Below are 20,278 nucleotides of genomic sequence, written 5' to 3' on the forward strand. Positions count from 1 at the left end.
AACATTTTTAGGTCAAGAACATGCGAGACCTGTTAAAACTTTGCCTGAAATTTGGATCCTGTAGCTGTCTCCTCCACTTTTACTTGGGAAGTTCATGTTGCTCCTACAGCCTTTCCGCACGTGCAGCAGGCTGGCTGCACCCAGCAATGGGTAAGGGAATAAATAATAAATAAGTAATGGGGCAAATGAGGAGGCCCAGCTGCTCCTCCTCCCGCCAGCTTGGGGCTCTTCCCTGCTGGCAGCACTTCCAGGCCGATGAGTTTGGAATGAGTCAGAGGATGGAGCTTCCATCCTCTCCCAACAGGCTTTGCTGCACAGCCTCACAGACCTGGTAGATCAGCTCCTGCCTGGAGCCAACACCAAGTCCTGGTGAGAGAGGAAGAGCTGAGTTCTGCTAGAATTCCATTGCCGTTCACATTAAGGGCATCTTTAGGTCTGGTGAAACAACTTTATCCATATGAAACCATTACAGCCAAAGGGCTGCAGCCTATGAAAAGTGGAAGGGGAATGGCAAGAGCAGCCCACAGCCTCATTCCACCCAACAGACCTTGGTACTATTCATCCAGACTATGCTGCTCCTCTGTGTGCCAAAAACTGCCACATTACAAGAAAAAGGCATTGCAAAAAATAGTCCTCCTCATGCCTATGTTAATAACAGGTAGACAATCTTCCTTGCTGCCAACTTCCCAGTTAACACCCAAAATAACTTGCCCTATACAAAAATTTCTCCTGATGTAACTCAGCTCAGCCAAACTCTGTGAATATCTTTATTTGGTGAGCTTTCCTTTATTATTTCCCCCAGGGTGAAATTATTTTCTGGATAATAATCCCTTTAAGGCAAGTTCTGCAGTTTCATCCCATGTTTGCACATTACATACATGAGCTGTGATCCATCATTTGGGTTGCCAGTCCTTAATGAAGCCCAAAGAAACAAATATCAACACCAGAGTTAAAATGGGAGGCCCAGAGGGAAAGAGGATAAAGGATGTCTAGTGTCTTTGCACAAGGACAAGCAGAGTGGTCCTGGGACAGGTGCTTCATCAACTTTTGAGCGTAGCTGTGCTTCAAGAAAACTGTGATATGCCTTGAAAGGGTCTTGCTTCCCCTGGAAGAGCTCTGTATTTACCCTGTTTGCTATGCACAAAGGACACAGCACAATCTAAGGGAAAATAATTGAAATTATCTACCAGGGAAATCCTTTACCAATGACGGACTTTGAAGAGTTTCATAAGTCACATCAATTTCTTTCTGGGGACTCCTGGTCACCTTCTGGTTCATTCCTTACTATATTCTGCAGCAAGCACTGTGAGTTATCATAGGATAATGACCATGTGGCTATAAAATACATAGCAATAGATTATCATTACTTTACTCAAAGATGCCTGTTAATCTCTCCTACACCTGACTTTTTAAATTCCTTTTAAACACACATAAAATTTTAATTTTTTGTACAGTTTCACACTTGAAACGTGGCATACTTTCAGTAAAATGTTCCAGATATCACTTGTTTCTGCACGCAGACAGGGTGTAATTACATGAGAGCATCCAAGTCTCCTGGGAACACATTCGCAGGAGGTTTTGTTTAGTTATAGAAGAAAACAGGACGATTTATTTGCTGTTGAAACGAATGTGATTTGCTGGAGAAAAAAAAATCAATGTGGGTTCATAGGAAGATGACCAAAGTGACCCAAGGCAGTGGAAGTGATAGTATGTGTGAAGTATTTTTAAAAGACAAATTAAGATTTATGCCTTGAAGTGTCCTTTTAGTGCTCATTGAGTGTTTTGTACCTACTGTATCACCAGGCAGTGGGAGGTGTGAGTGGTGCTGGCCCTGATCAATGGAGCCAAGGCACTGGGCAGTGCATCACTCAGGTGCTGTAACAGAGCAGGTCAATAGAGCACTGAGCAGTGTTATATATAACACATAATAGAAAACACACTTGCAAAAGTCATTCCAGATGTGGGGGGGAAAAAAAAGAAAGCAAAATGTTCATCTGTGCACAGAACTGTTTGGCTTGTTTTTTCCTTCTTCCCTTCTTGTTTTGAATAACACTCCAAGAACTGATATGGTTCCAGTGGGAAAATATGTCACCGGGCTGTTTCCAGCCACTGCTAATCAGCAGGTTTGACACACGTTTGATGTCAAGAGCCAGGGCTGTGGCTGTGCCCAGGCTGGGCAGCTGCCAGTGGTTCTGCCTGAGCAGCAGCAGCTGACAGGGTCAGTGCAGGGTGGGCATCATCCCCCAGCTGGATTTCACAGGGAGGATTAGGTGAGACACAGAGCACATTCAGATGACAAGCAGCTGACTCATCCTCAGAGATGCAGGTGTTTCCAGAAACCAGTCCAGCTTGCAAAAGTCTGGTTTGACCCTTTCTGCTCCCACTGTGTTCCTGAGCACAGCTGGTGCTGAGTGGGGCAGAGCTGGGGCTGCAGGACTGGGACATCTCCCCATGGGCTCTGCCTGCACACCCTTCCTGAGGGGCAGGAAGGAATCCTAGCTGCCTTCTCCTGTTCTGACAGCTCCTGAGGCTGAACACTTGTGTCTGGTGAGGACTAGAGCTCAGACTAGCCCCATTCTGGGCTCCAGCAGGGAAGACTACTTTCAGGACACACAGGCTGTGCTTTTATACCCCCATTCATCTCCTGAGTAATGCCAGGATCTTGCATCACCTGTATTGAGAATGCTTTGGCTATTAGTGCAGCAAGACCAGGTCATCTCTGCATCAGGGCATCTCATGACATATTAAACACGAACAGTCTGTAACTTCTGCATAGGAGACCTGGAATGATGCCTCAACCTAAACCTGGTTTTTTTTATCATACCCTTCTGCTTTTTAAGAGCCAGGGAAGGATGCTCCTTTCTGGAACTAAACTCAGCAGTTCTTCAGCACTATGAAGAATCATTGCAGAAGAGTTAAGGATGGAAAGTGAAGAGGGAACAGCCTGATGCAATTTCTGCAGACTCAGCGGCTGGATCCAATACCCCCAAGCCCTAAGATCACAGGATTCAATACCCATTTTGGAGCAGCCTTCTGCCATGTACACAGTCAACTGTGCCTGCAAGAGGGGACTGAGAAAGTGAGGACATGGACCAGCACCTTTAGATGGGCAGATTTCCCTCAGAATTCCCATCAGCACTCCCAGAGCATTTCAGAAAGCACGCTCCATGGTGCAACACACAGGCAAAGCAGACTCAGTGCTTCCCTCCCTCCAGTTCTCCTGGTCTTGGTGAGGAACAAGTCTTTTTTCCCAATTCCCATCACCTCCTGCAGCACAAGTCCAGCTGATACCTTCACTGACTACGTAACTATCCGAGCAGGGATTCAGAGCATCCCAGGGGACCAAGACCACTTCAGACAGAACTTTTCTTTTCTTTTGGTCTTTGCAGTTCACAATTGCAGAAGATGGTGGAAGTCGCCTTCCAAATTTATTTTCCAGCACGCTTCCACGCTGGGGGGAGGTGTGTGCACAAAGGAAGCACTGTGTTTGATTACACATGCCCTAAATCATCCCTGTCCCCTTGCGTGCTCCATTTCACCAGGAAATGAGTGTGTGAGCACACACGTGGCAGCCACGTGTTGGGGTGATGGGTATCTTCACAAAACCCTGTGTGGGGGTAGCCAGGAGAGATGATCTCCATGCACAGCAAGGACAAAGCAGTAATTAAATGAGGAAAGAGCTCTATCCATACTCCCCTCTCTAGGGCAGGTGCCACGTTTCAGCTTCACATTTTGTGCTGCCTTTCCAAGCTGCTCACTTGATGCATCAGCTCTCCATCCCCTGCTTGTCCTGCATAAACCCAGGGTTATCCCATGGCTGCTCCACTGTCTGCAAAGCACTTCCCTGCCTGAAATAATTCAGCTGGGAAGGATGGGATGCCAGCAGCGCTTACAGCGTGTGTGGTACGGCTGCAGCCACGTTCAATCCCACACGGCCAGGAAACCCAAACAAGGGTGGGTTTATTTTGATTGGGAGATCTGGGGACTTCTAAGAAGAAAAATAAATAAATAATCTAAACACTAGAGCCTGAGCCTAGTGGGTTGGCAAGCCCGACAGCCATTGTCAAAATGTTAGGCGTTACGTGTGGAAGTGTACATACAAAAGGATTTCTCTAGCCAAAATGGGAATATCTACCTCTTTTTGGTTTGCAGCTTTCTAGGAGATTTTTCATTGGACCTTTTTACAGTGAATTTAAGTAAAAAAAATTAAAATCAACTTGCCTACATTTTTTCTGCCTCAATGACTTTTCCCAAAGATTACTACACTAGGTCACACCTCATCCCACCAGTGCAGGCAGAATGGAAGAAGAGGATTTAGACACCCACTAGTGATCTTTTATGAGGGTGGGGACACAGCAACTGTTCAACACCATGTGAACAAATCACAGAGAAGCTCAGGAAAGGGCAGAAGTACTGTCTATCTGTTAGGAAGGGAGCAAAGTGGGTTGTAAGCAAGAACATAATTGATGGCACTGGAAATCAGATTGTCTTGGCTCCTCTGGCCTCCTCTGCACTTTGAGGCTGGGCAAGGGCTAAAGCCCCACCTCACCCCACAGAGATGCACCCAGGGTATCTGGCACCAGGCATTGGTCCTCAGAGGAGTATCACACAGCCATGAAGCAGAGATGTACTGGAAGGGGAGGTACCTCAGGGTCTTCTACTTTTTTTGGCAAGCAGCCTACTAGAGCCAAACCCAGGCAAGGAGTAAACCTTCAGGCTGACAATGACTTGTGAGCAGGTGGGGTGCAAAGGTGACTTGGAGCAGAGGGGGAAGGATCAAAACTTGTGTGCTTGCGATTCATCAACATGAAAGTGCTCCCAGATGCTCAGAACTGATCAAATATCTGTCTGGGGTCCCTTCTCAGTGTCAGATCAGAGAGAAAAGCAATCAAAGCCATTTTTGGTCCTTGACAAGGTTTATCCCCAGAAAAGAAGACAGGGGCTCCAACTCATTGTGCAGCCTTGGAAAATTGTGGCTTTCTAGGACATGGCACATACTGAGATTTACAGGAGGGCTAGGAATTAAGTTGTTAAAAGTCTGGGAGCAGAAGAAATCTCAGTGGATGCTGTTAGTTGCAGTAGTCTTTGAGGCCATGCTGGGCAATGCAGTGGTGGCTTAGGGAACCTGAGAGAGGCTGGGACAACCTGGGATTTGGAGCTGGAGGAGGCTTGTAAGCAATTCCATCAGAGCTTAACCTTGTCAGACCTTGCTGCCTGCTGGGCTGCCATGCTCTGCTTGCACTGGGGCTGCAGGGCAATTCTCTTCTCCAGCTGCTGGAAGGAGCAAGCCAGCAAGGATGACTGGAGATTGGCATTGCCAAGTGACCTTGGGAGCCAGCTGTGCCCCCAAGCACACCCCATCCTGACATGAAGCATGGGGACACCAGGGAGCCACTGTGACCTGCTCTTCCAGCTGACCCCAGAGCACTGCATCTCCCCAGCTTGCCAAGAGACGGGGCATTCGTGGGATGGCTCCCACCTAGATAGAGATTGTGGGTGCAGCTCAGAGAACCAGAAACACTGATCTCCTCAAACCCAGAGTGTTTTGAATGCAAGGCACCCAAGTTCCCTGAGAGCTGAGCATAAGCGTGGCCCTGTGCCTGACAGCAGCCTTTGCTTGTCCCTGCAATCCAGCTCGCAAGAAGTGGGTCATACAGTGCCTTTGTGCATCTTCAGGGGACACCACTAAGCCCTGACCCCAAATTTGGTTAATGCTGGATCAACACACTCCTTAATATCTTCTCCATGTATCATCCCTCTTGTAATGCATGACCCTTCCGTCTTTACAGTCCTAACAGATTGCAGCTTGAGACTTCACTGACTCCCCAGCCCCAGTTCCAGTTCTCCCTAATACAGCATTTTCTCCTTCATCCATACCTGCAGTTTTACTATGCCTTTGCTGTCTGTTAAGCTGCACTCAAAACTAATTCAAGCCTTCTGCTCTTACTCACACATTAACAGTAGCAACAAAGGGGATATGTACCACTGCAATTACCTGTGACATGTAGGACTAGACTCCATGACTTGGGAAGTCTTTCCCAGTCTTATGTCCCTCTTAGCAACACCCAGTGCACTAGCTGAAGCTCTTGACCTGACTAAATAGTTTGACAGGATCTCTCTCTGCATCAAGTGATGCTGCACTGCTTTATGGCCCTGAGCAACCCAGAGCTGTGACCACAGGTATCATCAAATATCAAGCTGTATTTTTAATACAATAACCAGTTCAGACATGAAACAACAGGTCCACCAGAAATAATCTACCAGGAGACATGGGTAGCTTGCCCAAATGGGTTGTGAGTGGCTCACTAGAGTGTCTGTGTTCAAATAACAGCAGAGATGCCATATTTTTAACCAGGGCATTGAAAAAAAATCACCTAAGAATAAAATGTTTATTTTACAAATGCACAAATCCACATGCTATGCTCCACTGGTGCACTTCTCCCTTCTGTGAGAACTGATCACACAGTGTGATGGATGAGCAACATCAACTCCTTCAGCCTGTTTGGTCCTCTGAGGGCAGAACAAGGTGGTGCTGAGCTGAAGACCCTTCAAAATATCCCCTCTCGTACCAAGATGCAATATATTCTTATCTCCTCATGACTTCTGCCATAGCCCCCTTGCTCAGCAGCACAGCTGGGCTGCAGAAACCACCCCACAAGCAGCTCACCCTCCTGCAGAACATGGCACATACCAAAATCACCTTCCAAATAATAATATTTGGGAGAGAACAGGCTACCTGTAACTTGTGCCAGGAAGGTCAAGCCAAGCACCAGCCACCAAGCCGAGCTGGTGCATCATCGCCCAGCCAGGGTCAGCATCGTTGTCCAAGTGAGTGTGCAGCCAGCAGGCCCCCTGCGGGCCCTCTGCCAACACCCCAGGGAGAAAGGGATCAGCCTGATGGGTTTAGCCCCATCGGGATTTCTCTGGTGCCTGGCAGGCGATTCTAGGCAGGGAGGATGGCACAGACACCCACACCGCTAACAGCCCGCTCCGTGCAGGGGTGGGGGATGCACATCAGACGCCGGGGGCCAATCCAGAGGGAACCGAGACACCCCGGTGTCCAGCTGGCGCTGGGCAGAGCCAGGATCCAAGCTCTCCCGACCCCCGAACACGGGGAAAGCCCGGCTCAGCCGAGCCCATGGAGCGCAGCGCCGGCACAGGCACCACACCCCCTTCGCCGCTGGAAAGGGCGAGCGGTGCCGGGCTTTTTGTTCAGGACGATGTTTTAAAATCCCAAACCAAACCAGTAAGCAGGGAGTTCAGCTTTCACCGCGACCTGACTTGCCTGGGAGAGATTTGCTAGATCGCTCCGCATCTGTGTGTGCTGTATTGCTAAACCGCTGCCAGGGCTATTATTAGAAACAATTGTCTCTCCTGGAAATTTTATAGAGAGGTTTGAAACAACTTTTCCCTGCCCTCCCTAGCAGCCAGCGGGTAACAATGCGGCCAAGAACCCTCCTTACGCGGAGCATGTCTGCAAGGCGTGCAGATGTACACCCATACAGGCACAGTTTGGAAGCACAGCTACACATTTGTCTTTTCTAGCCCTGAATCTGGAGCAACTTTTCTATTCCCGATTCACGAAAAGGTGCACAGGGGAAAGGAAAAACAAGCCGGGGGCTTTCCCCTTAGCGAAGCCCTCGGCTCTGCATTAAACTTGCTGCAGCCATTTGGGAAGGGAAGGAGCAGTCCATCTTGGCAGTCAGTGGGGACAGGCAGCCAGATTGCTGGGGAAGGGGGAAGGAATCGCAGCACCGGCTTCTCTCCCCCCGCACACACCGTCTCCTTCCCCAGCCGCCGCGCTCGGCTCCGTTACTCGCCCACCCAATTCAAGGGTTTCAGGTTGGGGTTTTTTTCTTTTGGAAAGGACAGGGAAGGCAGCTGCTGCCCACATTTCTCTCCGTTTGAGGTAAATGGAGGGAGGGGGCGTGGAGCAGCCCGCACACTGCGGCTGGGCTTTCCCCGGGGGCCGGGGCTGGAAGGGGAGCCCCGGCCCGCCTCGCCTCCCCTCCGCAGACAAAGACCCGGTTACCTTCTCCAGCTGCCTCGGCGGCCCCGGCGGCCCCTCAGCTCCGAGCCCTTGGCGAGCGCATCCCCGCCGCACCGTCTCCAGGCCGCGGCTCTACCGCCCCGCATCCATCGCCCGCCTCTCCGCCGCGGGCTGCGCGGGATGCGCGGCTCTTCCCTCCGCTCCCGCCGCTCCCTGCCGCTCCTAGCGCCGTCCCATCCTCCCTGCCGGGATGCCGGAACCCTCCTTTCCCTCTTCTTCTTCCCTTTCCCCGCCTGCCGGCCCCCGGCGCCCGGCTCCTGCGCGGCCGCTGCCGCGCTGCGAGGCTACGAGGCTGGAGCCGGGGAGGGAGGAGGAGGAGGAGGAGGGGGAGGAAGGAGGAGGAAGGAGGGAGGAGGGCAGCGAGCAGCAGTTGGCGCTGGGTCATGTGAAACAGATGAACCCGGCTCGGGCCTGCCAACATCTGGGCTCCCCATCGCCTCTGGGAGGAGGATGAAGAGATGAAGGGATGGAAGAACGCGTGGAGGAAGGGTGCAGGGTGGCGGTACTCATCCCTCTTGTCCACGCGTGCACACCTTGAGATGATAACGGAGAGGGGCGAGAGCCGCGGGGATGCTCCGAGCGGAGCCTCGGCTGGAGCAAGAGAAGGGCAGCGCTGGCCCCGAGCACCCATGGGGATGGAGACAGAGCAGCTCCTGCCAGGCTGAAGCCCTGGGGAATAGGGCAGCCTCCCTTCTGGTGATTTTCCCTCCTGCTCCTGGCTGGGTGAAGGGTGCAGCTTGTGATGGTGTAAAAGACTGGGGATGCTGCCCAGCAATAGAACATCTCTACATATTGCCCCAGAGTAGTCCTCATGCAATTAGATCAGTCAAGAAAGATAATATGTGTAGGCCTCCAAGAAGTGCTGATTTATTGATTTAAACATGAACAGCATGAGGCATCCACACCATAATGCCCGTGGTTAAAGCTCTGACTTGTTCCACTGCTTTGCCTCCCCACCATTATTTTCTTTCTGGGTCTGGGGTTAATCCCACCAGGTAAAAACCTGAGGCAGCTGCTGTGCCATGCTCTGGAACAGACTGGCTGGGAAGAGGTTTGCTTTGGGAGAGTGATGTGGGGCTGAGCACTTTCCTTCATTTCTTTTCAGCTGGCATTCATGCCACCAGGAGGATGCTCATGGTGAGGATGGAGCTGGGGCTTACATGGGATACAGGAAACTTCCCTCTTTGCCCTGCAGGAAGGTGACAAAGACTTGGTGGTGATGCAGGAGCAGAATGTCTCATTTTAAGTGGGGATATTTCTGGGTTTGATCTGCTGTCAGACTCAAAGTCAACACCTCGAGTCTTTATGTACTCTCTGGACATAAAGGGGCCAGTGGGCTGCAAAGTCCTTCTGGGTACAATAACCAAATGCTAAAGCACGAGCACAGCTTCCTCTCCTGTTTTTAGGGGCACAGACAAACCCAGAGCAGTGTGTGCAGCCCCAGGCAGGCTCACCTGTCCATCTTGCTCCACCCAAGGGGATGGCTTTGATTAAGGACATAAATACTGAGGCAGTTCTGGCCCGTGACTGCTGAGGGTTAAGACCAAGTAGCTAAGGTGGCCCAGCTCTGCTCTGGAGGAGATCCCAAGGTCAGGACACAGGGGCAAAAAGCAGCAAAGGTATCCATCTCTGCTCCAGGAAATGCAGGTGACCATGGCTCCATTGCAAGGGTAAAGAGATTGTGGTTTTATGGGTTCATCTAATCCACATGTACATCCAGCCGTGGAAATAACCCTGAGAGACAAACCACCAAAACATGAACTTCAAAACCTCCTGGAATTTAAAACCTCCTAATTTCAGAGAAAGGTAAATCTTCCAGGTTGCCTCCCAAGTGCTGTTCTGCTGTTTCCTTCAACAGAGGTCACAACGTTTCTCAATCATCTCCTGCCTGCAGTGCTGAAAAAGAGCATAAAAGCCTGAACCCCACCAGTGGCTCACCCGTGGCCCTGATTAGAGCTAGCAAGGAAAAATCACCTTCCCACGTGGATTTTCATTTAAATAGGAGGTGAAGCTGCTTCAAAGGTGCACCCACCATACAGGTGCCTGCTTGTGCTTGTTGCTCTCTAAGAGTGTGCCAAGGCCACAGACTTTGCCCTTGGGGTAGGATGATCCTTCAACTAGCAAAACCTCAAGGCAGTTTCCTCTCCCATTGCTCTATGGCACACATTGCCCCTCCAGGTAATTCTCCTGGCAGGATCTGCCTCCAAACCCAGAGCAGACCCAGGATGTGGTGCAGCTTTATCCACCTGGTGAAAAAAGAACTTGCCTGGTAAATAAGGAGCAGCAACGATTGGAAGCTCCTAATTGGAAAGTAATTTTTTTCATGCATAGCAGCAGAAACTGGAAAGCAAATTTCACTCTGCCCAGAATTGTAATGTTCAGCTTTCAAAGCAGGTGTGAGGAGTTTCATTAAACTTAGCTTGAGATTACCAGCTCCCTGCAACAGTCCAGTCTCTTACTTTGGCACAAAGCAGGCATAGGTTTTGGCACAGTTTGGAGACAGCAAGGGAACATCTTTTCTCACGCCACATGTTACAGTGGGGTGTGCACAGTGAGCAGTTGGACCTTCATACCTAAAGCTGCATCTTCCTCCTATCCTTTGTAAGGAGATGACCTCTCCTAGCCATCCAAGACCCCAGGAACAGCACTTACCCAAAAGGAAGTGCTTAACATTTCCTGCAGTGGTGGGAGATATTCCTGCTACATTTCCTTTACCCTCTAGTTCATGATGCAACATTTGTAATAAAAGTAAGTTGCCAGTCTGAATCAAGGTAAAATCCTCTAGGTACTTGATGGAACTAACAAAGAACTTGGAAATGGGAATTATTTCTTATAATGTGGAAAGACAGTGGAATATTGTCCTTGCCAAGAGTTGATTATGAATACTCAACCAGAAAGAGTTGTTTTGCCCCAGAACTGGACAAGGATTTTGCCCCAGCTCATCTAACTTATTCACTGCACCTTTTTTTTCCTAGAAAAACTGGAAAGATCTGGGTTTATTCCCTGGTAAAAAGTCATTCATCTCATACACGTCCCTCTCTAAATTTCCCAGTTATAATTCAGCAGCAGCAAAAGCCCTTTTCTTCAACGAATTTGTGTAATCTCACAAAATCTCTGGAGCTGGCACAACCCAAACAATACACCCTGGTAGCAAACATCCAGTCTGGAGGCAGCAAAGCTGCTGTCATTGCAATGATTAGAAGCAGGGAATGGCTGCACTTCTTCCAAGCTGGTTCCTATCATGGCAAGTCCCAAAAAACCAACAGTAACCCATATATTTAACTCTGACATACACAAAATCCAGCTTCCAGCAACCAGATGCCTCCATGCCAAAATAAAAACATGCTGATTCCTTTTTCTTGGTTCTTGATAACAAAGCAAGAAGGAAACACCATGGCCTTGTGCTGGGGAATTACTGTTGACAATTCATTCCCACTCTCGTTAGCAAAGATTAAAGAACCAAAGTACTTTACAGGGAACGTGGTGATAGGACTGTGGGTGCCATCAGAATGTGTGAGCTGTTACATGAGCATTTCTAGTAGTTTCAGAAAAGCTTAATGAATACTGTCTACCCTCAGAACTGCATTAATTAGCACTAACGGGCTGGAGGAGATGTCGTGTCATGAAGTCATATTCACACTTACTCCATGATTTGCATCAGTAAGAGGTGCAGTGCTTCATAGAAGTCAATGTCATTTCCCCCATATGCTACATCTGAAACCCATGGAAGGTGAGGAAAAGGCTTTCAAAGAATATTTAGGATTTGCTGAAGGTATCTAACTGCCTGCCTCCTGTGGGAGGTGTTCAATGGCCTAACTCTCATTGATTGCACAACTCTTAACTCGTAATATTTGAGCGGCAGTAAAAGATTAAAAAGCCTCAAAACTTAAAAAGCAACATGGGCCTAAGTAACTTGGGAGCTGAAATCCATTTCCAGAGATGATATAAGCTGTTAGGCACACAAATGTCACTGTAAATCAATGCAACTAACTTATTGTAGCCATGACAAGGGTCAGCCAGACCTAGAAAATGAAATATCAGGTTAGCCTATGGGTTAATTCGCGTGGTCCCTCTGAAATTCGTGGTATAAAACAGTCTTACTGCTCATGAGTTCTGATGCAGTTTGGCTGGAGAAGAAGCAATGGCCTCAACACTTTTCATCTGAAACAGTCTGTATCCTCCAAACACTGAGCATGCCTCAATGTTGGGAGGCAGAAAAGGGACTGATGTGACCCAGTGGGTCACCCAAGCCACCAGGCTGCCCTCACCCCCTTCCACGGGCCAGGGCCAGTAAAAGAGAGATGGAGGGTTATGTGTTCTATGTTCCACCACCAAGCCTGTCCCCATCACCCCATTTTCCCTTTGTAAAAGGCTGTGATGAGCTCTGACCTTGCGACAATTCGTGCTGAGGACTTTGGAAACCAGGTGGAAGCCACAGGCATCTCATTCAAACAGTAAAATGCAATTATGCAGGAGAAGGACCTGACTCCTAACTGGGTCTGGACCTGCAAACCATGGCAGATAGGGCACATGCAACACCACCTGTCATGGCACAGTGCACTTCCGACTGGGAAGATCTCCAGGTTTGCTGGGTGAACCACGAGATGTTTCTCGTTAAGCCTTTCACAGAAACACTTCCCTTCTGAGATGAACTGTGGGTGTTATTCCCATGTCATGCTTTCATTAATTTCCAGGACAATCCCTTAAGTAATTGGGACACGGGGGGAAAGGGAGAAGCAGGACTTTAGCTTTGGACAAAATAAGCCTCCGGGGCGTCTGATTAATTTTCACACAGACTCTACTTAAAGGATCTCAGAGAGCTGAAGAGGGAAGGAAGCAGACCTCGACGTTCCCAAAGAGCTGGTGCAATAAATCCTCCCTTCATTAGGCAAGGAAAGTGCATGCTGGCAGGATTATTATGCAGGGAAGCACAGCTCGGTCCTCACGAGGCAGCTGAAACGGATGGTGGGGACAAGCCAACTCCAGCTGGTTGGTGCTATGACCCTGGGCTGGCAAATCCTGCCTGCTGCCTCCAGCTCCAGCCTGGGGCTGATGTGGAAAGGGACAGGAGTCACGTGTGAGTTGCCTGTGTCCCAGTTAGCTCCGGGTAATCCCAGCATCCAAGAGGCCAAACAAAGCAAACAGCTCAAGTGTGCATAAGGGAGCAAAGAGGAGCTGGGTGTGCCACCAGCCCTCCTGGGGTGACCCATGGCTCTGGAGTGATGCTGGTGAAAGGGGTCATTCTTGCATTCCTTCCTGTTTGCACCCAGCTGGGTCTGGGACTGAGGGGAAGAAATCAGGGAATCTTCCTGATGGAACATGCTGTGATCCATCCCTGTCCTTGCAGGAGCAATAGGAGGGATGAGGTGTCCCCTCTTTGATGGGGGTCAAGTCCTCACAAATCCCTTCTCCCATGGGGCAGAGGGGACACTCAGGACCCTGCTTCCCTTTTCTTCAGAGCTGTGCAAAGCTCTGCCTCAGGAACTTCTTCCAGTTCCCAGAATATTGTCATTTTCTCCTGAAATGGCCTGAAAGCAAACCAATGCAGGAAGGAGCAGGATGGCAGAGTCTCCTTCCATCCATAAAAAGGGATGGGTGCTGGTGAGAGATGGAAAGGCCTTTCCCCAGGGGAGGAACAGAAGCTCCAGAAAATGCTCATGGTGCTGGCAAAGGAGTTTGTCTGGGGGAGACCTGGAGAGGTGCTCTCAGACCACCAGCATGGCCACAGTGCAGGCAGAAGTAAAATGCAACTAATAAATGAAAACATCTTTCATCCAAAGGCAAATGAACAACCTCATCCATGCAAGGGAACTGCTGAGCAAATGGCAAGAACCTGAGAACAAGGCTGGAAAAAGGCAGAATTATTCTCCCCCACACCTTCCTCAGATGCTGCAGTTGACTGGTGCTGGTGAAGGTCAGCCAGAAGTCTTCTTTGGTGCCAAAAGGCAGCACAGGTAATTGTGAAGGACATCAAATGGATCAGCTGAGAGAGCCAAGCCCAAAAACGTGCCTCCTGTTAGGCAAAATCTACATGAACTGCTTGCACTGAGCTACATAATGAAGTACTTTCTTTCGCACAGAGGAACAAGCTCCTTCTCATTTGTTTGACTTTTCGTACTGAAATAGCCTTTGCACTTTGCATGATTTCAGATTTGAAGAATATTTTTGTAGTTTTACACTGCCTTCTACTGAGGATTGCAAAACTTACACAATTTGGAAAAGCTTTCTATTTATAATTTTACAGAAAATCCTGAGAACATTTCAAAATGGCATTGAAATAATTATCAAAAGCCTCTTCTAAATAAATGTAGCAAAAATAAAAAGCCACTTAGACAATATTTCAACACATAACTGCAACCTTAAAAAAGGGCTTAGGAGATACTAAAGTAACACAGTAAAATGACAGTTTTAGCAATTGAAATAAAAAGTACTGTAAGCTTGCTTTCCAATTTCTGTTACTTTTTGGTTATACTTTTTTATTTCTTAAAGTGTTTTTCTCTACTCCACTGCTTGCCCACCAAACAAAACCAGGGAAAGCTCCTGTAGGTGTTATAGGGGTTAGCCTAATTTCAGATGCAGGTGTGGTTTTTAAGGTAACCTTTTCTTCTTATTGAAAGTTTTCACTATCTCTGTGAGGCGAGATCATTACCTAAGTTGAACAGATGGGAAAATGGAGTCATAGAGAGATCAATTTACCTGGGTAAGATCCTGTACCAAATTGGGCAGAGAGAGAGAGAGAGAGACAGATGTAGGAATAAATCACAGGGCCTTGTGACACCAAAGCTTTTGTGCTGGCTCGAGACCCCTCTTCTTCCCCCAGCTAATGAATCAGTGATTAACAAAGGCTGCTCCATTTCTGACAGTTTAATCGGTGATTTCTGCTTTACACTTTGGTTCACTTTGGCTTTTTCTAATCTTTATGAGGCAATCCTCGCAAAGAGAGGAAGTGAACAGAAAATAAATCTGGAGTGAGTAAGCCCTCATGTCATAAAAGTGCAATGAACAGATCTTATATGTCAGAAAATATTTATCTGACCAATAATGTTTGCATTTAGACCCAGTCAATAACAAACACCCAAATTACATTTAATATGAAAACATTTAAAATGGGTTCATGTCTTCTAAATAAACATAGCACTAGTCATAATGGTGCTCTGCTAGAGCAAAGGCTCAGTGTTACTTGATTTATTGTTTAACTTGAGTCTAATTGCTGCCTATCTGATGTCTTTGGGAGCACAGGATTCTATTGCTCGTCTGAAAACCATTTCCTTTTCATTACTGAGGCACACCAGGAATAAAGCCCAGCTCTCCTGAGACCCTGTGCAGGGTGGTCACCACAACACCATTACCCCTCAGCTCAGGAGACTGAAGGGTTTGATGAGTTCACTCCACAAAATCTGACCATTTCCTCTCCATACACAGTGGTGGCCTGGATTCTGAGCATCCTGGGGTCTCCATGGTTTGCACCAACCTGTGATGTCCCTGTGATGTCTGACTCTCTTTGCATGGACCACACAGACCCTGAGCTGCTAAAGGCCAGCCCTCAGAAGGGCAGGAGAGCCTGGAAGTGTCCCAGTGATGGGACTCAGCAGTCCTTGCTGGCTGCTGTTTGGGACAGGAGTCTTGGGTATTGATGCCTCTTTGAGGACTGCCTATGTGTTTCACCTAATGACTGTAACAGGGCTTGCTGTTATACTGTAGGATAAGTGGCATAGATATTTCTCCCCAAAAATAAGAGATGAGAAACTGAAATTCGTATGTCCTGGGGAGGTCTCAAACCATAGAGCCTCTGCATTAAAAGGGTGAACATCTTCCCTAGCAGCTGTGGCTTCAAAGATGCTCCATTTTTACAGGAAAGGATGGATTAGCATGCTGATTCATAAAAAGTCCTCATTATACATCTAATCCCCACTTTGAGAATATCTGTGACCTGGCTTACACTGCCTCAGAGCTGGATTTTCAGATGAGATGTGGGTCTTGCACTGCAGCACCTTTTCCCCACGATCACCTTGACTGCTGGGAGTGGGAAACAGAAGATATTTTGTCTCTGAAGACTGTGAGCTCCACTGAACTGCTCAACTTCCAGAATATTCCAAATCCCATTACTTGATAGCTACTATAATGGTAGTTTCTGCAGCTCTGTAGTGTCACTGCAGTCTTTGGACTACAGAAAAGTAAGTGCCTATTTTTCAGATGGAAAAGGTCATGATTATGGTTAAATCTGTTCTCTCCCACCTATTTCTCAGTGACATTTTGGCTTGTATTATCCCTCTATCTTCACCTATAACCTGAGTTTGATCATAAAACACTTCTCTCTATTCTAAAAGGAGTGTGAAGTGTAACTCATTAAACCCTGAGAGATGAATATAGATTTCAGACATAACACACAAGTCAACTCTCGTTAAAGTGATACTTTTTACAGTGGCTCTTTGGGCTTATTTCATTTAAAAAATGGTAAGAAATTATACTCAGATTAGCTATAGCAGCATATGCCATTGATCAGAAAGGATACCTGGCAATTAAGCTATGCAAAAATGGACTAATATTTGGGGTTTGGCTTTGCAGGAACACTGTGATGGTGGCTGCACTCTTTGTTGATAAGATTTTGAGCAAATTGAAAACATTTCCATATTACATGTGTTGGAAGGGCTGTTATTAAAGCAGTTGAACAGGCTTAAACACAGTCATGGTTGGCGAAATACGTATTTTCAGGCAAAACCAGAATTTCTGCAGCAATAATCATGGAAGGCTGTACAGGAGAAGGAGAGGAAATAAAACCAAAATGCCCCATGCTCCCTGATGTTTGCAATATCACTGCTTAACCACAACTAAATAAACTGAACTACACCTCCAAAATTGGGATGAACACCTGCATTGGGAGTTGACTGCATTCATACATTGCTCTTTGCATATTCAAGCTGTAACAAGGGAAACTAATGATAAAAGGCTCTCCTGTGTGTCTCTTGTCTGCCATTGGCTCAGAAGCCACCACCATGGATGGTGGCAGGGCTGTGCTGCTCTCTGAGGACCATGGCTTGGATGTCCCCATCTGATGGGCACATGCCTGGAGTAGGGTCACACGTCCCCAGTGGGTTTGAACCCTCTCAGAGGGGCAGTGATGCTATTTCCCCACCAGGCTCAGCCTCCTCGTTTAGAGCAATGCTAATTTTCCTGTCCCCTGGCTCTCTGTCAGACACTTCTGCCCCTCCTCCTCATCCCAAAGACAGCTGCCTTGCTGCAGTGACAGTGACCTTACGAGCTGAGAGTGCAAGGTTGCCAATCTCATGATAGATGATATTTTTCTGAAAACCTGCTCTTCTTGGGCTGAATCCAGAAGGTGAAGGAGAATAGAGCCCAGCTCTATGCATTTTATTAGTTCCACTATTTTAAAGCAGTCTTAATATTTTTGAACCTTAGTAATTTTGAAAACGGAGTGTGCTCTGCTGGTTTGTGTCAAGGAATAGTCTGATGTATTAGTATAAACTTCTTACTGTATGGTGATGAGTATTTGCATATGGAAGATTCTGTCCTAGTTCAATTTATAATGAGAGTAATCAGTTTTCATATAATTTCTCTGATTGTTGTTTCGTGAGGGGACTACTGTACTTGGAAGGTTCCAAAAGCTCAGCTGCCAGCGCCATGTGAAGGGAGGACTGAAATAAATGGGAAATAAATGAGAGAAAGATGAACAAAGCCAATAGTTAAAGGGTCACAGCCGCAACTTCTTTGCAGGAGGAAAAACATTAATTAAATGTTCTTTCTCCATAACTTGCTTGGAAACAGAGACTGAAAAGCTGACCTGGATGGTCTTGTTTCAAAGGAGTTAAAGGAATGATGTTTTCTTTGTGCAGAGGGGCCTGGAGAAATAGCCACAAGTTTTTCCTGCCCCAAGTGGGATAAAAGAGTCAAGTGTGGGAACAAGTGCTGGGAAGCAGAGAGGTGGGCAGAAAATGGGCAAAGAGCTGCCTATAAAGCTGATCCTGGAAATCAGCAGTGCTGGCACCAACCAGGAGGGAAAGTTGTTAGTGAGGGCTGGCAGTGGAGTTTGTGTTGCTGGTGACACAACACAGTGCCTGGGCTGGGACAAGCTTTCTCCTGGGCAGGGCCAAGCAGCATCAACCGAGTGAACTGAACTGGTAAAATACAATCATTAGCTAAATGCTACCACCATTATCATTCTGAAAAGTAATTGAGAATGGCAAAATTCCCAACACCTCCCAGTGCTCTCTACACAGGTCTTCCCCCACTTTGTAGTCACTATTTTTCTCCTTTTTCCTTTTTATGGCTGTTATTACTGAAATTATTGCTGTGCAAACAGAGTGTTTGTCTATGTGAAACATTGAAGTTACAGTTTCACTCCTAGATGGCAGTGTAAATTATTACATGGGCTACCCTATAATCTTTGGTCATGTTCCACAGCAAGGTAATTGATTCCCAAGTCACTAAAGCTAACTAACATGACTGTAAATCTAATGCTTGAACAGTGTTTGCTATTAAAAAGTCAACATCTACAATTGTTACTACACTGCAATTACTGGAAGAATGCTGATTTGCTCTAGACTTGGAGCAGGGAATAATTGTAGCCTCTCCTGAGACCTAGAGTGTGATAATTGGTGGTGAATGGTGGGTTTTTCCAGCGGTGATCACATAGGTTGTCTCTGTGGTTATTCCCAGAGCCCTTATAGCATCTCTGTTCCTGCAGCTGCCAGTGCTGGGCTTGGTTTTCCACGTGCATGTGGCCAAAATAAATAAACCCTCTAGGAAGAGCACACACTCAGATTTTGAGCTGGTGCAGACCTACAGTCAAGTCTGAGGATTGTGCCAATACACAGAAATCTGCTGCCTTCTGCTGCCACTTCCTAAGTCAAGTGAGAAACCTCATGACCTCTGAATTCAGGCCTCTGGGCTACAGCCCCCCTAGAAGTATGAATGCTTTTCAAGTCATGCCATTAGATTTTGAACTTTTAAGGATGATGCTGGACACTGGATCTGTGTGCAGTGTGCCCTAGACTTGGATTCTTCAGAGCAATTGGGACTGTGCAGCAGCCACTGCTTTGCTCTTCAACCCCACAGGAAAAGCTCTGGAGATCAGGATGTGGCTGCTCCTGGTGGCTTTCCATGCCTCTGTGTTCATGGGAGTGAGGAAATGTTACAAGGCTGCCTCAAGGAACAAGGATGTCAGTGCTCAAGGTTTCAGATGGTTGTTTCAGCTAAAATACAGCCAACACCCAGACCTGGAGAGTGGAGACCCCATAACAGGCCATTCTATTGCTGTCAGGGAAGGCAAGAACAACCCTTGAGAGGAGCTGATTTCAGTAGCAGCTTACTAAATACTTTATATAGGGCTGTGGAAAATATCTTGAGGGAAATCTGGAAGTACTCCCTTTTCATGGCTTTCACTGGAAGTTCTTTTTCCTGCTGATTTCCCCTTGTGGAGAAACAAGCAAACCCAAGCAAATAAACAAGGCAATCCATAGGAAATACCCCATTTCCCTCTCATCCTTTTATTCCCTCAAAACAAAATCCTTAAGCTGCTGAATGGCTGAGGACAGCTTGCTGCTTCTGACAAACAGAATCAAGAAGCTGCCACCTGCTTTGATGCTTCGCTAGTTTTTTTCCAAACTAGTGAAGACAACTGATTTCTGCACTACCAAGCAACCAGGAACAAAATCACATAAATAATGGTGCAGAATTGCAGATGTCATTTTTATACACTCCCTGGCAGAAACAGCAAATAATAATGGTGGTAGTAGTAATAGTAATAGTAGTAGTAATAGCAATAGCTTAGAAAAAATGGTTTATTTGACCCTACAGTTGAATATAAATGAGAGCACAAGTTAAACACCAGCATCCTCCTCACTGCTAGCACAGCATGGGCAGAGTTGTGTGCTGCTTTGGCTGGGGATGGAGAAGGACACAGACATGGACACAGGCTGTGTGTGGCAGGTCCCTGCAGGCTGCCTGCATGGGGACACCTTGGGGACACCTTCTCTCCTTGCAGCACTTGTGACAGCTTGCACAAACTGGGACAACTGAAGTTAGAAGCAGGAAAGCAGTCTGGGGGAAAGGAAGAGGAGAGGAATTGAAAATACCCAAAAGAAAGCCAGATGTAAGGAATACTTTCTTAAATGAGTCCGTTTAGCAGTGACTGTGTTTATGTTGCAGCTGAGCATCGTTGTACTTGTGTGGCTGTTCATACATCATTGTACTAATGAGGTAATGAGTAAC

General features: G+C 47.3%; 1 protein-coding gene and 1 pseudogene across 7 annotated transcripts in view; one reads left to right on the plus strand and one right to left on the minus strand.

The window, feature by feature from the left end:
* The window catches only part of FRMD4A (FERM domain containing 4A), a 355,196-nt gene that overhangs the window by 133,498 nt on the left and 201,420 nt on the right, over positions 1 to 20,278 (minus strand). The window contains exon 1 of one of the 7 annotated variants that reach the window (XM_085083070.1): positions 8,033 to 8,155. The exons of the other annotated variants lie outside the window; for them this stretch is intronic. The gene's annotated coding sequence lies outside the window, so the exon portion shown is untranslated. Of the gene's footprint in view, positions 1 to 8,032; positions 8,156 to 20,278 lie in introns of those variants that run through there. 7 annotated transcript variants of the gene reach the window in all.
* LOC146443121 (uncharacterized) lies at positions 7,139 to 8,504 on the plus strand (annotated as a pseudogene).

The sequence above is a fragment of the Lichenostomus cassidix genome, chromosome 1Aa (assembly GCF_008360975.1).
Source record: "Lichenostomus cassidix isolate B80296 chromosome 1Aa, HeHo_3.0, whole genome shotgun sequence".
Lineage (NCBI taxonomy): Eukaryota > Metazoa > Chordata > Aves > Passeriformes > Meliphagidae > Lichenostomus > Lichenostomus cassidix.